The sequence below is a fragment of the Euwallacea fornicatus genome, chromosome 4 (genome assembly GCF_040115645.1).
Source record: "Euwallacea fornicatus isolate EFF26 chromosome 4, ASM4011564v1, whole genome shotgun sequence".
In the NCBI taxonomy this organism is placed as follows: Eukaryota; Metazoa; Arthropoda; class Insecta; order Coleoptera; family Curculionidae; genus Euwallacea; species Euwallacea fornicatus.
The window spans coordinates 1,144,528-1,160,958 of NC_089544.1; the positions used below are offsets into that span (position 1 = coordinate 1,144,528).

General features: G+C 38.9%; 1 long non-coding RNA gene across 1 annotated transcript; it reads right to left on the reverse strand.

Moving 5' to 3' along the window:
* Window positions 1-12,174: 12,174 nt before the first annotated feature.
* On the reverse strand, window positions 12,175-13,546 carry LOC136350945 (uncharacterized). Its single transcript, XR_010734225.1, has 3 exons — window positions 13,172-13,546; window positions 12,707-13,098; window positions 12,175-12,620 (listed from the first exon to the last, which is right to left on the reverse strand). It is a non-coding gene; the product is annotated as an uncharacterized lncRNA (long non-coding RNA).
* Window positions 13,547-16,431: the final 2,885 nt, after the last annotated feature.

A 16,431-nucleotide genomic window follows, 5' to 3' on the forward strand; every position in this document is an offset into this window, starting at 1 on the left:
GCTTAGCAATTCACATTTTTCATTCATACGAAGTGGCATATTTTTAAACATGTTTTTGTTTGGTTATGCATATTTATGAAACTACTTACTTATTTGTACAGCTCGGCCTGCGGCTTTTTCAGATAGAGAACAATTTATTTTAAGTGAATTTATTTAAAATGCTCATCGAATTCCCAGACACGGTGTGTTAGGCATACAATTTAACTAAATTAACAACGGATACATCAAAAGGACTGTCCAGTAAAGAGAGTGTCAAAGCTTTATGGAGTGGGAGCGGCAGCAGCAATACGCGGTATACTTCTAACGGATACCTGCATACGTAACAGATAAATAAATGTCATGGTACGGTGCCACCACGGACCATATAAGTACGCACATGTATAATAGAAAAGTCTCTTGGCTGAACTGAAGAGAAAATGTAACTTGGTTGCCTACCATTGACAACCTATGAAATAAACGTGTGGGAGTAATCTGGCATCGGTGGCTTACTCCACCACAAAGGAGTTTGCTGGTTTCTTATCCACGAGGCATTTAGTTAACGGGACCCAGATCAGGCTCGAAGGACCAATATGTCAGAGTAATCTGGCATTCGGCGTCTTACCCCAACACAAAGGGGGGCGCTTTCGCTTACAATGCCAAAGGTTGAGTTATCGAAGGACCACAGCTCAACCGATTGTAAACATACACCTGATGCAGGATCACACTTTAAGTTTTATTCAAAACAAGACAAAACGACACTGAACAACTGAACTTAAGTCTAAAAACAACAGGTACTAAAATAATACGAGAGAACGACAAGAGACCAATGACTCTTGGTACTTCCAAGTTTGTACTTATAAAGGGTTTCGTGTCGACAGTTAGATATTAGTGATTAATGAGCGAGTCAGAGGTACCTTACTAGGGCGGCAAGCACCAAAACCAAGGGCGAAAGTGAGAGTTAAAAGAGTTGTTGATATCGCAGAGGCTCAAAGCTGATTGGTCGCCTTAAGCTGACTGGTCGCCCAAAGCTGACTGGTCGCCCAAAGCTGACTGGTCGCCCAAAGCTGACTGGTCGCCCAAAGCTGACTGGTCGCCCAAAGCTGACTGGTCGCCCAAAGCTGACTGGTCGCCCAAAGCTGACTGGTCGCCCAAAGCTGACTGGTCGCCTTTGAGTAGTACCCCGTCAACGGAATAAAAAATATAATTTCTGTTTAGTCTAAGACCTAAGTTGTGCCCAGTAATTTCTTTATGCTATTAAGGGTGTTGGGTTTCAATCAACTGAACCACAATTTAGGTGTCCCGACTCAATAAGTAATGTTGGGTACTTCCCCGACAAAATGCAGAATTTGAGAATTAAATTAGTTTAAAATCGAAAAGATACTTCAGTTTTGTTAATGTTTTTCAATCAAAGGGATATTTTTTTATTGTTCAAAGTGCACAAAATAAATACTACCTCCAGCCTGGCTTCACTGGTGATAGCGAACACTCTTTGCAAACTCCGAGGCAGTTTCGACAAAATTCTTTAAGCATTAAACACTGATGGGTCCAACCGAAAACTTCGACAATTTAGGACTTTATCTCAGTCTTAGAATATTCCTAATTGCTCTTCTTCAGGCGTCTACGCTTCGAAATTGCCCGTTGGAAATTAATTAATTTTTGGAGTGGAGTCCAAAGTGTGATTTATTAGTTTTTGCGGCGTTCAAGGCGACACAATTATCTTTATTGCTGAAGTTTTTCGGTTCTATGAGTATCGGAAGAGACTGGAAAGTATTGAGAACAACTTTATGTGGTATAAACAAAAACTAACGATCGTCAGGGAATGTTAGGGGTTTACCTTTTTTGTTTTTTCTCAAGAGAAAAGTGCCAGAAGTACCCCCGGAACTGTGTCCCGATTTCTATAGGTCGTCCACCGTAAAAAAGTCGATGCGACTCGTGATTTGATTGTAGGCGACCACGTTGAAAATACCAAAAATTTTCAACGGAGACTCCCCCTCCAGGTAAACGGTGTTTATGCGGATGAACTGCAACTTGTAGTGCTTGGACCCAAGGGCGACTTACCCGTAAAATGTTTTAGCGAAACGTTTAAACTTAACATGAACGTGAATAATGGAATTGTTAACAACAATGTCGGCAACAAGGTGCGGTGCCGCCAAATTTGCCGGAGGTTTGTCCGTTTTGACCTTGCGCCTTCGCCATTCCGCCATTTCATTTTGCCGTTATGGTTGTGCTTCCTTAAGTGCCAACCAATTTTCCGCCGTATTCTGCCAAATTGCCAGTTTACTGGTGCCGGTTTACATCAGAAATGCCTTTATGAACCCCTTATTTAGGGGCCTGCACACAGAAAAAGAACACGAAATCATAATAGTTTATTTTCCAATTTCGAGGAAAAGTCTAGAGAACCAACAAACGCCTCGCTAAAATATCCGGACGGTACTAACCAATACATAACTGCTATATCTATAATACTGATTTTAAGATAAATAATTAACATAATTTATTAAATTGGTATGTTGGGTGACCACGTTTTGCCCCACCTGAACTTTTCAAACGTCCAGGCGTAAAAAATACGATTTTTCTTAAATAGTTTAAACCAATTTTAGTGCATTCTTCCTGCAACCCGGTTTTCAACACTGTTTTCGATGTTGTTCCGTGCTTTCTTAAGTTGTTTTTCCAAATAATACCATGCAGTGCATTTTCCATCGGATTTAAGTCTGGAGATTCAGGAGGGGTTCAAAGCACTTTAGGACAATTGCACAACAGCGATTCGCGAACAATAAGAGCGCTATGTTTTGGATCATATTGCCTTCGTATAGCTTGAACGAATTTAATGTGCTCGCGTTTTCCGCATTTTTCGGTAAATTTCGTCTGAAAATATTTAAAAACGCGTTTTTGTCCGTAATACCATCGATGAGAACTAATTCATCGACTCCCAGTGGTGACATATACCTCCAAACCAAAATTGAGCCTCCCCCATGTTCTACCGTTGCACCGACGTGTCGTTTCCGCGGTTCCTCATTTTGCTGTTATCCGTACCATTTGACGTCCGTCTGAGCCTAAAATATACTGCGTGGCATAGAAAAGGGAACACCACGTAAAAATGGTTTTATTTAAATAATTTCCCTAAATGACCCATCCGCCTCTCGTAGAACCACTAATAGAGACCTCTCAGACGCGCCCAATTGATGAACATTTCGCTGCATTCCGCCTCAGGGCGTATTTGATCAATCTAAAAGCACACTGAAGACCAATAAATGATATTCTGCAGCCATATTGTTGATGTTTTATTGCAATTTTTATAGTAAAAAAAAACTTAAATTCCTGATGATTTATAAATACATTGATAAAGGTGGCTGAAAATTTAATAATTACATTATTCCAATAATTATCTGGTTTAGAAGTGAATTTTCTAGCAGGATTTAATCGCACTTTAATGTTTTTTTACTACTCAGCCACGACCTTTTCCTGCACACCCTGCCGCGTTGTCCATGGTTTCTAACCCACCGACGAATGGTCTCAGTACCGGCCATTTTTCAGAATGATTTTCCAACGGGATTTTCAATTTTCGAGCACGAACTTTGGGGGCCTTCTTAATGGTTCTCATTAGGAAGCGGTTGCCCCTCTCATTTAACAATTTCGGTTCATCCGTTTGTTTCTTTGAAAGTCTTCTATCTTCATTTTTATGACGTTGGCCTATGTCTCCAACCGTGCTCTTACTTAATTGGAGCATTCCCCCAATCTTTTTACAGGAATTGCTTTTTTCGTAACGAAATATTACTAATCGCCTTTTATCGAAACTGACGTTACTTTCGTTTGGTACCCGACCCACGTGGGATATTATTTCTATCTCTACTCTGCCACATCTGCATTCAGCAAGCAAAAAGTGCATTCCAAGTGCGTAAGAATCCATTTGTTGGGCTGTGAATCATTTTGTGGCTCCTTTAGCGGTTCTCTAGATTTTTTTAAAATTGGAATACAAATTATTGTGATTTTCTGCTCTTTTTTACGCAGACCCGTAAATAAATGATCGATAAAGATAGTTCTGATGTAAAAAAATAAAATAAAAAAATAACTAATTTGTTTAATTAGGACTCGCGAAATCTTTAAAAAGGGCGCGTCCGGATATTTTTGGGACACACTGTATGTGAGCCCTTTTGACAACGCAGACTAGTGTGAATATACCAACTTTAGTTCTAGTTGCACGTACACGCAAAGTTTGTTATTAGTGTTTTTCGGTATTGCAAAAAGTTAATTGGTCAGCGCAGAGAGGTCATCGCTTCCCTAGTAGAGTTTTTTAAACGGGAAGGAAGCAGCAACGGCCCTTCGTCCCCACTGCATACCGTGAAAGAAGTACGCTTATCACTATAATTAAATATCGCAGATTGTGTAATGTGTCAGAAACATTGAATTAATCAGATAACCGGGGACATCTCCCGAATTTGACCGTTCTGACGTCAATCGGTTTTTGTACCACATTAATGCGAATGTTGCCACAGATTCTATCCGGGTCTGTGCGGTACGTGACTTGAATCGGGTAGCAGGTTCGTCTGCATTTGCATTCTTACTGCATAGATCACTCGGCTCCACTTAATGGAATTGAGCTTAGCTAAATGGAAGGTTCCTCACGCAAGTTTGTAAAAATAAAGTCGTTCACTACTTTAAATGACCTACTTTCCAAGATTTGTTTTAGTTTTCGCGTTGCCCTTTCCGTGACAAAATCCGTACAAGGACCTTTAAAATGTGAAAAGATTAAATAAGCGGTACAAGCTTGATGAAGGGTATCAGCTGTTGGGTAAACTTACCCTCATTGGGACGCGAATTGGGGTAAATTTTTCCGGAATCCGATTAAAACGATAAACATGCATATGGCTCCATAAACGTGCTTTTTTCGAATTTTCAGGAATTATGGTAAGGTGTAGTTAACGAGCCGAATGTCGAATTAGAAGGGCTTTACGTGACTGTAAAGATTAAAAATCGTTAATTCAAATTTAGTGAAATGAGAAGTGATTTTGGTCAATTCACATCTTAGCCAGAGAGTTTCTCGGTGCCACGATTAAATTACATATTTGTCATTTCAAGCTGTTATTCTAATTAAGATCCATTACCGATACCAGGGTAGGGGTTGCACGGTAAGCCGCCGTCGGCTTGGAACCAGCGAACTTACGCAACATCCCGTTTACGTCGTTACTGACGTCGTTACATTTCACCCGTTAAAATTGATTTTTTTTTTAATCACCATTGTGGTGCAGTTAATTAATTCCGATACACTTCGGCAGACTAAAGACGGTGGACCTGGCCAGGAAAAAATAACCGCAGCAAGACGGTGATACGGCTCATAATGAAAATGGTTAAAACGTGGGGTAAATGCGGTGAGCAGTGCCAATATCCACTACAAACTGTCAATTTAGTACCTCATTTGCGAGTTGGTCCGGCTGTAAGATGGAGAAGCCAGTTCGATTTACATAATGTTCCAATGAACTTTTCTGAAACAGATCGCACGTCATGTTGCAGCCTTTCCACTTCCTATTCAATCTGGAAAACACGCTGTAAAAGTTAAACGATGTTTTCCAATGAAGGTTTTGATTTTGATGCTTCTTTCCCGCATTTTAATGCTTAACAATAAAAGCCCAACAGTTCCAATAACCGTAACAGCAGGCCATCCGAATGGACAAACAAAAAAATCGTATACGACTTAAAGCCATTTTAGTGTGATAATGAATTTTCCCACGGTCTGCTTAGCTAATTGCCATTGTGCCTAGTAAAATCACATTTTTCAAATGAAATGGATGTGCTCCGACACTTGTCCCAATTAAAGTGCTTTTTTGTTAAAAACGTCATTAGTGCCCGTTTTTTTTTTGGAATTAGTTTTTCTCGTTGCGAGTTTAGGTTTTGCCTGAATGAAATTTCAAATTACGTAAGTGACTTTATGTGTACTCCAATGGAAAAGTGTCGGAGGAAATTTATAAACTACTTGTTGATCTCCGTAATCCATTATGACGTATTTAAATTTTAAAGGAGCTCAAACCCTGGAGATAGGATTCTCTCAGACGATTCCTTGACCTATACCCTTAGGGCATTTTTTCGACTTTGGTTCATGCATTATTTAAGACTTCGACTTCTGTACTTTTATGCAGAGTTTTTTTTAGAACCGTGATCTTGTTGAAATAAGCGACGCTGCTTTAAAAGAGAATCCGTTTTTTACCAAATTGTACCCTGAATTAGTAATTAAAAATGTATAATAAGCTTTCAGGGGTAGGTGCGTCGTCGCTCGCGGGGTCAAATGGCCGAGGGGCTGGGGCATTCTCCGAGATGCGACACATCTGCATGACGAAGTCTGATTAAATCCGATCTCAGAACGAACGGAATCTCGCATTGCCGCGAATTAAATTGCACCATTCGGTGGCAAAGGTCAAAAGTAGAGAACGTTCATATTTATTTCGAAACAAGTAAAATGAACTAAATCGAAGATATACTTTCCTCTGACCTGGAATCATCACATCATAATTCGCACCAGATGATACATCTCTTGAACAAATTTTTTCGGGTTTTTTGAAAATCGCTTGATCGAAGTTAGCCAAATTAGGTACCATTTTAACGAGAATCGAAAGATCTTTCAAACGAGGTACTACTCGACCCTACTTTCCGTTTAAGATTTCAGGGGTTTAACTCGCCCCAGCTAGGGGGTTGATGCGAAAGGAGCGAGTATACGTTTAGAATGCGTCCCCCTCGGATATGAAGTTGACGCGTCCGAGCGTTTTTTAAATTTTTAAATACGCGAAGATTCCTCTGTTCCCTTTTCGATGCGCCACCCTGTATACAAATACAATCATTTCCAATATGCCTCGAGGAAAACCTGTGTGTTTGGATGTGAGAAAATTCATTATTTCCAGATATAAATCAGGTAGGAAGCGATCGCATATTGGGCGCGAATTAAATCTAAATCGATCTGTTATAAATGAAATTATCAGTTGCTTTAATTTACGGGGGACCTATGAGGACTCTTCCCATATCTGGCCGAACTCGTAAAACCACAAAAAGTGACGATCGAAGAATGGTGGGAACCTCCAGAGAAGATCCGAAGAACATAGCGGTGGATATCTGCAGTGAAAATGGGCAGTTAGGAACATCATCTAGTACTTGGAGAAAATGACTGTTACGGAAGAAGGCCCGCAAGAAAACCCTTAATTTCGGAGAAAAATTAGTGGCCCGTTTAGATTCGCAAGAGAACACTTAAACTGGACCAATGAGAAGTGGGAAAAAGTACTATTTTCGGATGAGAGTAAATTCGATTTATTCCCATTCGTATTTAGTACATACGACGTCCTATTAATGAAAGGTATAATCTAAAGTTCACAAAAAGCACTGTTAAGTTTGGTGGTGGCGGATTGATAGTTTGGGGGTCTCCTTTTCTGGATTTGGTATGGGATCAATTGTAAGACTAGATGGAATAATGGATCGATACAGGAATTTATAAGAGATTCTATGTCGGCATTTGCGGAAGATAACACGTTTCTTAAATGGATTTTTCAACACGACAATGATCCAAAGCATACCGCCAATATTATCAAAGAGTTTTTCGCCACCGATAATGTCAGTGTAATGGAATGGCCTCCCCACAGTCCGGACTCGAACCCCATTGAAAACCTCTGGGACGTGATAGATAAAAAAATGAGACAGGATCATTCGGATAAATTTGCGAACGAGGAAGAACTGTTTAGTGCACTAGAAGATGCCTGGAACCCGATCGGGCTGGAAACAATTAATAAATTATTAGATTCCATGAAAAGAGGATGTAGGGCAGTTTTATTAAATAAGGGCGATTGAACAAAATATTGATTAAATATATTTAATTTTTGAATTAAAAAGTGTGTTTCTCTACTTTTGACTGCTACCGCATATCGTTAAACAAATTAAAGTATGTCTTGAAAATTTGCTGGTCTCTCTAGGTGACTCGTGAGTTGTTCAGCATGTACAGGACGGACTAAATTGAAAATCTTCAAATGACAACAACGAGTTCTACACGATAAAACAGAAAACTGTTGCCTGGGCCTGAAGCATTAATTTTACGATAACTGACTTAATTTCCGTGCTCTTCGGAGCTTTCGTTTGGACACAGCGCAGATATACAAATTGTTAAAGATAGGAGTTCTGATTTTGACCCTTCTTGCTATGACAAAACTGGCGGCAGCCACAGGTTACCGCGCGTCCATTCGGATGGACACATGCATTATTCAGAGTTTTAAGATAACACAGACGATTTCCAGTTCTAGATAAGTGCGCCCGGCAGTCCACCCGTTCAATTCGTGCGTCCTCCGACATAATAGTTCGCAAAGAAACTCGAGGGAAAGGTAAACAATCATTTCACTATCTGAAATCTAATTTATGTCCAAGTAAACAAAATTTCACGTCTTAAATAAATCAACCGCTTCATAGAAAGTTATCCAGTTACACTATAGGTCTCTGCTGTTTCAATCTAACTTTCCTTACCTGGTGTGCTTAAACTTTTCAGCAATGTCCGAAACAGTACTCGAAATTACTAACCCTCTGATGATAAATTCATTTACGACTTTTGACGACTATCAAGGGAGTTGCAGCTCGAACTTTTTGAATTAAACAGGTTTGTATACGAAAATAGCTCTGCGATTTTAATGAATAGGTGTATTAACTGGTGAGTAAATTCAGAATTTAAACCAAAATGAAGATCGAGTGACCACAATATAAGGAGTTTAGCGAACTTTCTAATTTATTTTCTAATTCATTTGGACAATCTATAAATCTCCGAATAATCGAACCCAATACAGATTTTGCCTATATAAGCCTGGATTTTACCGCAGGAAAAGCTATTCCGTGTACGTTAAAGTTAAAGACTTTTTTATCGCAATCGACAGATACAAATCACTCCTAAGGTAAACCTATGGGCTTAAAATAAGCGCCTTTCCAGAGCCAAGTGTTGAACTTTCCAGTGTTTTAATACACACACTCGGTAAAAGAGCTATCCTAGGAGGATTTCGCCATTTGCTAACGCCCTTTTCTCGCATTTTAAGAGCCCAAAAAGTAATAAGGAGTACCGAAAGTTTTCTAAATGACGTAAAAAAGCTCTAAAAAGAAGGAGCTTATTGATGCGTCCCAGGCATGAAATCCATTGGGGCCTCTGTCGATTGTGCCATTTTATTCCATAAAAGATGTGCTAAATATTTTATGAACTTTTTGTGGACTTTGTCGACATCAGGATGGGGTATTCACTTAATAGTGGAGGTATATCCCGAGGGACAAATAAACTTGCTGAGCTTAAATTGGTCCAGAGACTTGAGGCTGTATTAGTTTTAAAGCAGGTTTTATTACTTGGTGGGCAATATTTTATGACGTGAAAAGTTTGTTATATCTAATATGCAATTCAAATGCGGAAAATTTCGTTAAACAATTAGTTATTTATCAAATTTAAAATCGTATTGCAACAATCGTGCACTGGTCAAAGCCATTACGAGACATATGAAAGTACCGTCTTAAAAGTTTTTTGTGCCACATGAAATGCATCATGAACTTATTTCATTGATAAAACAAAGTACTTCTTCTTGTTCAAATTTTAATCAGATGTGACAGTCCTGTTTAAAATTGTGGAAATTTTCAAATTAAAAGGCGATGGTTATCCAACGTAATTTGAATTCGTGATTTATTAACTCGGCACAAAAATGAATTTTTAATAACGAGCATGGCCCCCCCTTGCTGCTAAAAAGGCTTGGCAACGTGATGGCATTGGTTCGATCCAGCCATCAAAGACGTCTTGGCAAATTCCACTTCATTCTTCAATTGACACATTTCGAAGATCTGGAATAGTTCGAGGTGGTAGATTTCTACGTGCAACACGTCTTTCCAAAGTATCCCAAGAGTGCTCAATTGGATTTCCATCTGGAAAAGTGGCAGGCCGCACCGTTCTCCCAATATTCATTTCATCCAACCAACTGTTCGCGATGTTAGCGCGATGAGGACGAGCATTGTCGTCAATAAATATGAATTGATTACCTATTGCTCCAGCACACGGCATTATAATAGGTTGAAGAATTTCGTTAAGGTACTTGTTGGTGTTTAAGGCACCATTGTCAATGAAATAGAGTTGTATGCCTGCCACGACTAATACCAGCCCATACCATGATACCGGCATCTTCAAAGTGAGATCTTTCTCTTATAAACTGATCATTGTTTCGGGTTCCGTGTTAACGCCGAATCAAAACATGGCGATTATCAGTGAACCTAGACTCGCCACTGAAGAGTGCCCGACCTTCAATCATTATGGGACCAATTTCGATGAAACTCACCCCACGCTCTTTTTGCTCTTTTGTGTTCCACAGTCAGTGAATTCACACCATTGGTTTTTTGGACATTCGATCCGACATTTTGGAATCTATTTCTTATGGTTTGAGTGCACACAAGTCTTCCGCTATTACGGTCAAACTCGCTTCTTAGAAACGATGCATTAACATGGCGATTTCTTCTCGCGAGCAACTGGAGAAGTCGGTCTTCTCTCGGTGGTGTCGTCGATGGTCGGCCTTGTCCTGGTCTTCTTCTAATATTTCCTGTTTCAAGAAATCGATTGCCACGATCTGGAAACTGCACTTTGGCTGACATTAATCATTTGGGCAACATGCGTCTGCGTTCGGTCAGCTTCGAGTTGCCATATGGCGAGCCACGCCTCTCTTTCCATCAAATCATGTTGCTCGCTCGTTGCAGGAATGACGAAACCAAAAAATTGCGCACCACTTATTCCTGAGTACAAAAATTCGACTGGTACCTAAGTAGCGCTTTTATACTCCTTGTGAGAACTCAAGTTGAACCCTGTAAAATCGGCGGAGACTTATCCTAGGCCTCATTTTCCCGTTTAAACCCGTAAAATTGTTATGGTCCTGAAGGAAATAGGCGAATAAAATTGAATGAAAATCTTATATTCATAAATAACATAATGTCCCCTAATTGTGGTGAGTAGTGTAGCTGAGGCAGTTAAACTAAGTATTGGCGAAAAAGTATGTACCGGAAGATGTGTATAACACGGAAATGTAACTATTTTCTTGGAAGGTCAAGATCGTCTTGGAAGGCCTATTTAGAGGTGGATGACTGCAGAAAGACTAGAAATCGCTGGATTTGAAGCTCCTTAGTAAAATCATCGCCGATGAAAAATGAAGGATCGAAAATACTCTAATTCCCTATTAATTCACTCCGATTATGGGACTGATCCTTTCAGCCTAAACCCACATCTAAACTAATATGTTCCCAAAATATCCTCAACTAATTCCCTGATATAACCAAACGATACTCGCATTCTAATTAATATAATTGGCTCATTTCCTTTGAGAACTAATTTGATCCATTTGAGTGTGTGTATGTATACCTGTTACACCAAGCTCCAAGCAAATCCGTTTCGTGTCAGATCATGTTTAGATACGGCCGATTAATAATGCCATTAAGGAAACGATATTCCTTAGAACAGGATTTAATCTGGATGAAACCACATTATAGGGTGAGGATTCGTAAATTTTAATCGGAAAATGCAATAGTTTGCGGATCTCTGCTTTTAACTGAATGATTTAACAAAGTCTTAGTACCTGTTCATGCTTCATCTCGGAGGCCTGTTTACAAGGATGGGCCTCAAAGTCCTGCAACACAAATTCAATGGTTTACCGTCAAAGGGTTTGATTTAATTTGCAGTACCTATTTATCGAGCTCCCCTCAATTAAACTACTTGATTGGAACGTTTCCTATTGGAAGTCAATCAGTTGTCTCGTTAGGAAATATTTTATGGATAGTGGAAGTCATAGAGCAGTTTGACTTCAATCAACCAGAAATGTAATGGTGAAGTCATTTAGCGAGTCATGAACATACACATATTTCGGAAAAAATGACGACTAAATTTCTAATATTCTTCATACTATGATTGTGCGCCTATAATTTCTACGATATGTCGCATGTACAGGGTTATTCCCCATATTTTTCCTCGACCCTAAAGTCCTTATTTTTGGAAATAGAAAAATATAGTTAAGACGAATGTTTTAGTTTTTACTGTGAATTGTCAGAATCCGCCGTCGGACGAAACGAACGAGCATCGTAAAGCTGTCAGAAATGGCAAGTCGTGTTTTTTTAAATGGAGCCCCCTGTATATTGATACCTTTTTGGAATCTGCTCGTCTCCCTGATTTCAAATATATATATATATACTTATATAAACTTTCATTCTCAAGTTAAAGTTGTCATGGAAAGAACATTATTTAAATAAAAAATAAACAAGTAACCACTAACGTTTTACATTTTAACAGCTCGTAAGTTATTTTTCTATATTTCTATATATCCTCCTTGCACTTCGGAACATTTGGTTATGTTATTTTTCCATTTTAACAATGCATTACCAATAAAATGGTTATTTTCTGTGTTAAGCAACAAAATTTCTTCGTTTAATTTATTTCGAAGCGTTTCGAGATTTTCAGGTCTGTCGCAATAAATTTTGTCTTTTACAAAAAAAAACCATAAAAAGACGTCCATTACGTTTAAATCGGGACTATTTGAGGGCCACCTAATTAGTCCGGGTCTGCCTATCCACATCTGGTAGTTAACATTTAGGAAATTGGCGACACTTCGGACGTTATGTGGAGGTGCTCCGTCCTGTAACCAAACAAGCCCATCTCGATTTGGTGCCTCTTCTAAAAGATTTTCAATTTCACTTTCTAAGTATCTTTTATACTTCTTACCAGTTAAGGAATCTTCAAAAATAACTGGTCCCGAAACTTTATTGTCCAAAATTCCACACCACGCGTTCATCGATTTGCGGCCCTGAATTTTGACTGCTTGGTGCTCATGAGGATTCTTCGTACTCCAATACCGTTTATTTTACCGATTGAACGTGCCATATGTCGTAAAAAGGAAGTTTCATCTGTGAATATAATTTTTCTGGGCAAATTTGAGTCTTCTGCCAACATTCTTAATATTTCACCACAAAAATTTTGTCTCTGAATAACATTACTTTCGTTCAATCCAGGAACTGGTTTAATCTTGTACTTACGTTTCTTCAAAACATTTTAAACATTTTTTTAAGGTTTATGAAACATTCGGGCCACTGCAGGTATTGAACTGCAAGGATTTTCTAAAATATTGAAACGTTGCGTTACTGAAAAGTGCTCTCAATAATCAAATCGTTAACTTTAACCTGAACTAACCTGCATTTTGATACAACAATATATTTAATCAATTTCTCTCTCTTGCACACTTCTCTTCTCTCTTTCCTTCTTTCTTCTTCGCCTCTTCAAATTTTTAAAAATTATATTCCTTGTAGTTCTGCTACATGGGGTTTGCATATTTGCAAAATGGTGTCGAAAATTTTGGCGTGTTCTTTCAGAATTTCCTCCATTTCCATGATAGAGTCGAACTAGATTTAATTTTTCTCCAACAGAATATCCCATGGGAAATTATTTCGTTGCGGTCTGTTGGCAATATTACTACTGACAACGTTTACAAAACAATGACAGCTAGCTGCAGCCATGTTTTTTTCCATAGCAAGTTTGATTTGAGAATGAAAGTTTTAAGCGTGTCCACGGGGCACGCGGCGAGAACAAATGCATGACAGATCTATACAGTTGAAATCAGGGAGGCGCGCAGATTCCAAAAAGATATAAATGTACAGGGTGGTCTATTTAAAAAAACACGACTTGCCATTTTTGACAGCTTTACGATGCTCGTTCGTTTCATCCGACGGCGGATTCTGATAATTCACAATATAAAACTAAAACATTTTGTCTTAATTACATATTTCTATTTCCAAAAATAAAGACTTTAATGTCGAGGAAAAATACGGGGAATAACCCTGTACATGATGGTCCTTCCAGTGCTAGCACGAATGTGAGACCCACCGAATATAAATACGGCTTTAACCTAATAAATTGCACTCTTTATTCGTTTGACTTGTAAATAATTTGTCGGAATTAGGGACCATTATAAAATTAATTTAAACTGCGAGAAATAAATGAACAATCATATTTCCCAATGAAATAATACGGAAGGAACTTGCTGAACGGATATTTCCAATGGGGCACTTTGGTAGCATTGATCGTGATAAATTATTTAAGTGTTTATGACTATCTGGCAAACTACATCTTTCAGCTTTTTGTGATATTATATTAATATGGGGGAACAAAGGGCTTTTTTTAATAAAAGCGCATCAAAACGAGAAACTTTTAGGCAATGTAATAGCGTTTAGAGCTTAGCATGCGTGCCCTAAAAAAGTTATCGCCAAAAACAGAGCAATTTAAGGGCCATAAACGTCGGATAATAAATTTTATCTCCGCAGTGTTTTAATGTTTGGCATTTCTACGTGTTTTACGGCTTTTTTTCCCATTGTTTCTTCTAAATAATATATTTCCCTAGACCACTCCTACATTCAAATCTGCGATCCTAATTCTATTTTGTCAGCTCAATGGACATTTTCCCGATGAACTTTCCGCTATAAATTCCAGATAAAGCTAATTTGTACCAACAACAGTGAAAAACACACAAGTGGCCTTTCTGCAGTCTTTACTTTTTAGTTGTCTCTTTGGGCACTTCTCGAATAATTGCTACTGCCGTCGTCGTATAATTGAAATGTTTTATCTCATGTGGATTTTTTGTGAGCTTTTTATGTTAAAGGAATGTCACGGATTTCAGCTACGAGGAAAAAAATTAAAAAACATTCTATCTCTCGTAGAGGCCCTTTTACCTTTCTGTCATTGCCGATGTCTTGAATATGTTTATAAATTCCGACACTATGAACTCTTCCATACTAAAAACGTGTTCTGCAAAAATATAGAAGGGCATTATCGCTCGCAAACATCCAACAATAGTGAGGTCTCTGTTTTCAATTTTGTTCTCTCTTTATTTAGCTGAGAAACTAATGGGGTGTAAAGTACCGCAAAGAAAAGACAAAGTGGTGTGCAGTAAAATATACTGCGTGAGAGAGAAGAGAACACCCGGTAAACATGGTTTTATTTAAATAACGTCTGGTGTGCACGTTTGTATGAGGGATCACAAAAAACGATTGAATTTTCAGCCATATTTATCAATGTATTTACGAGTTATCACGAATTTTCGTTTTTTTTTACTATAAAAATTCCACTAAAATATCAACAATGTGACGTCAAAACATCATTTACTGCTCTATAGTGTCCTTAGAAAGTGCTTTTAGATTAATCAACTATGCCCATATGCAGAATGCAGCGAAATTTTCATCAATTAAGCGCGTTTGAGAGATGTCGATTTGTGGGTCTACGAGAGGTTGGTCATTTAGGGAAATGGCCACTAGAATGAACCGTGGTGTAAACACTATAGTGAGATGTTGTCGGACATGGTTCCGAAAAGAGCAAAGAGGCGGAAAGAGAGGTACTGGACGATCCTGAAGAACTACGAAACGCCGCCTTTGAATCATGGTCTTAAGGGAAAAGTTCGTTTCGTCGAAGACGCTGGCGGATCAGTGGTTTGCCGAGAATGGAAGGCCCATTGGGAATCGAACCATTTATCGCAGGATACGAAGTGCCGGACCGATTTCCCATAGTCCCCGTCTTGTGTTACCCTCACTTTAAATTATCGTCAAAATCGATTGCAGTTGGGGGGATACAATGGAATCTAAAATGGTATAATGTCGTGTTTAGTGACGAATCCACGTTCTGTTTGGGCATGCATGATGGTCGGGCAAGAGCAAGAAGAAGACGGGGTTAAATACGGGATCCTCAATTTATAACACAGAGGCATGTCCAATGGGGTAATGGTTTGGGGTGCCATTGCATATGGTGGCGGTCACCTTTACTTTTCATTAAATGTAATGCGATAGCCCGACGATACATCCGAGAGGTCCTGGAACCTCATCGCTTACCTTATCTGGGAACTCTTCTCAATTTAGTTTTCTAGCAAGACGATGCACGACCACATGTGGCTATGGAATTCTTTCAACGAGATGCAATCAATTTCCTATCTTGGCCACCTCGCGGTCCAGACTTCTTATCGATTGAACATGCCTGGGATATTGTAGGTAAGTTTTTGCATAATTCACCTCATCTCCCACAAACCCTAACGGCGCTACGCCGTGTTGTCCAGTTAGCCTGGAATGACATCCCCCAAGAGAACATCAATCACCTCGTGAGATCCACGCGTAGGCGCGTACAGGAATGTATGAGACACGGCGGAGGACAGAAAAATCATTAATTTTTTTTTGCTTTTTGACAATTAAATGTGTTCAATTCTTTATGAAGTTTTTTTTGTTGGGTGCAAGAAACGTACACACCGAAAATTATCGAAATAAAACCATTTTTACGGGGCGTTCTTTTTTTTATGTCACCCTGTATATTTTATAAAGGGCGAAACAGTGGTTATCTCAGACGATTCCTTGACGGAGAGTAACTTACGAATTATAGGTGCAAATTTGAAATTCATCAATGTGCCTTGAATTGCGGCT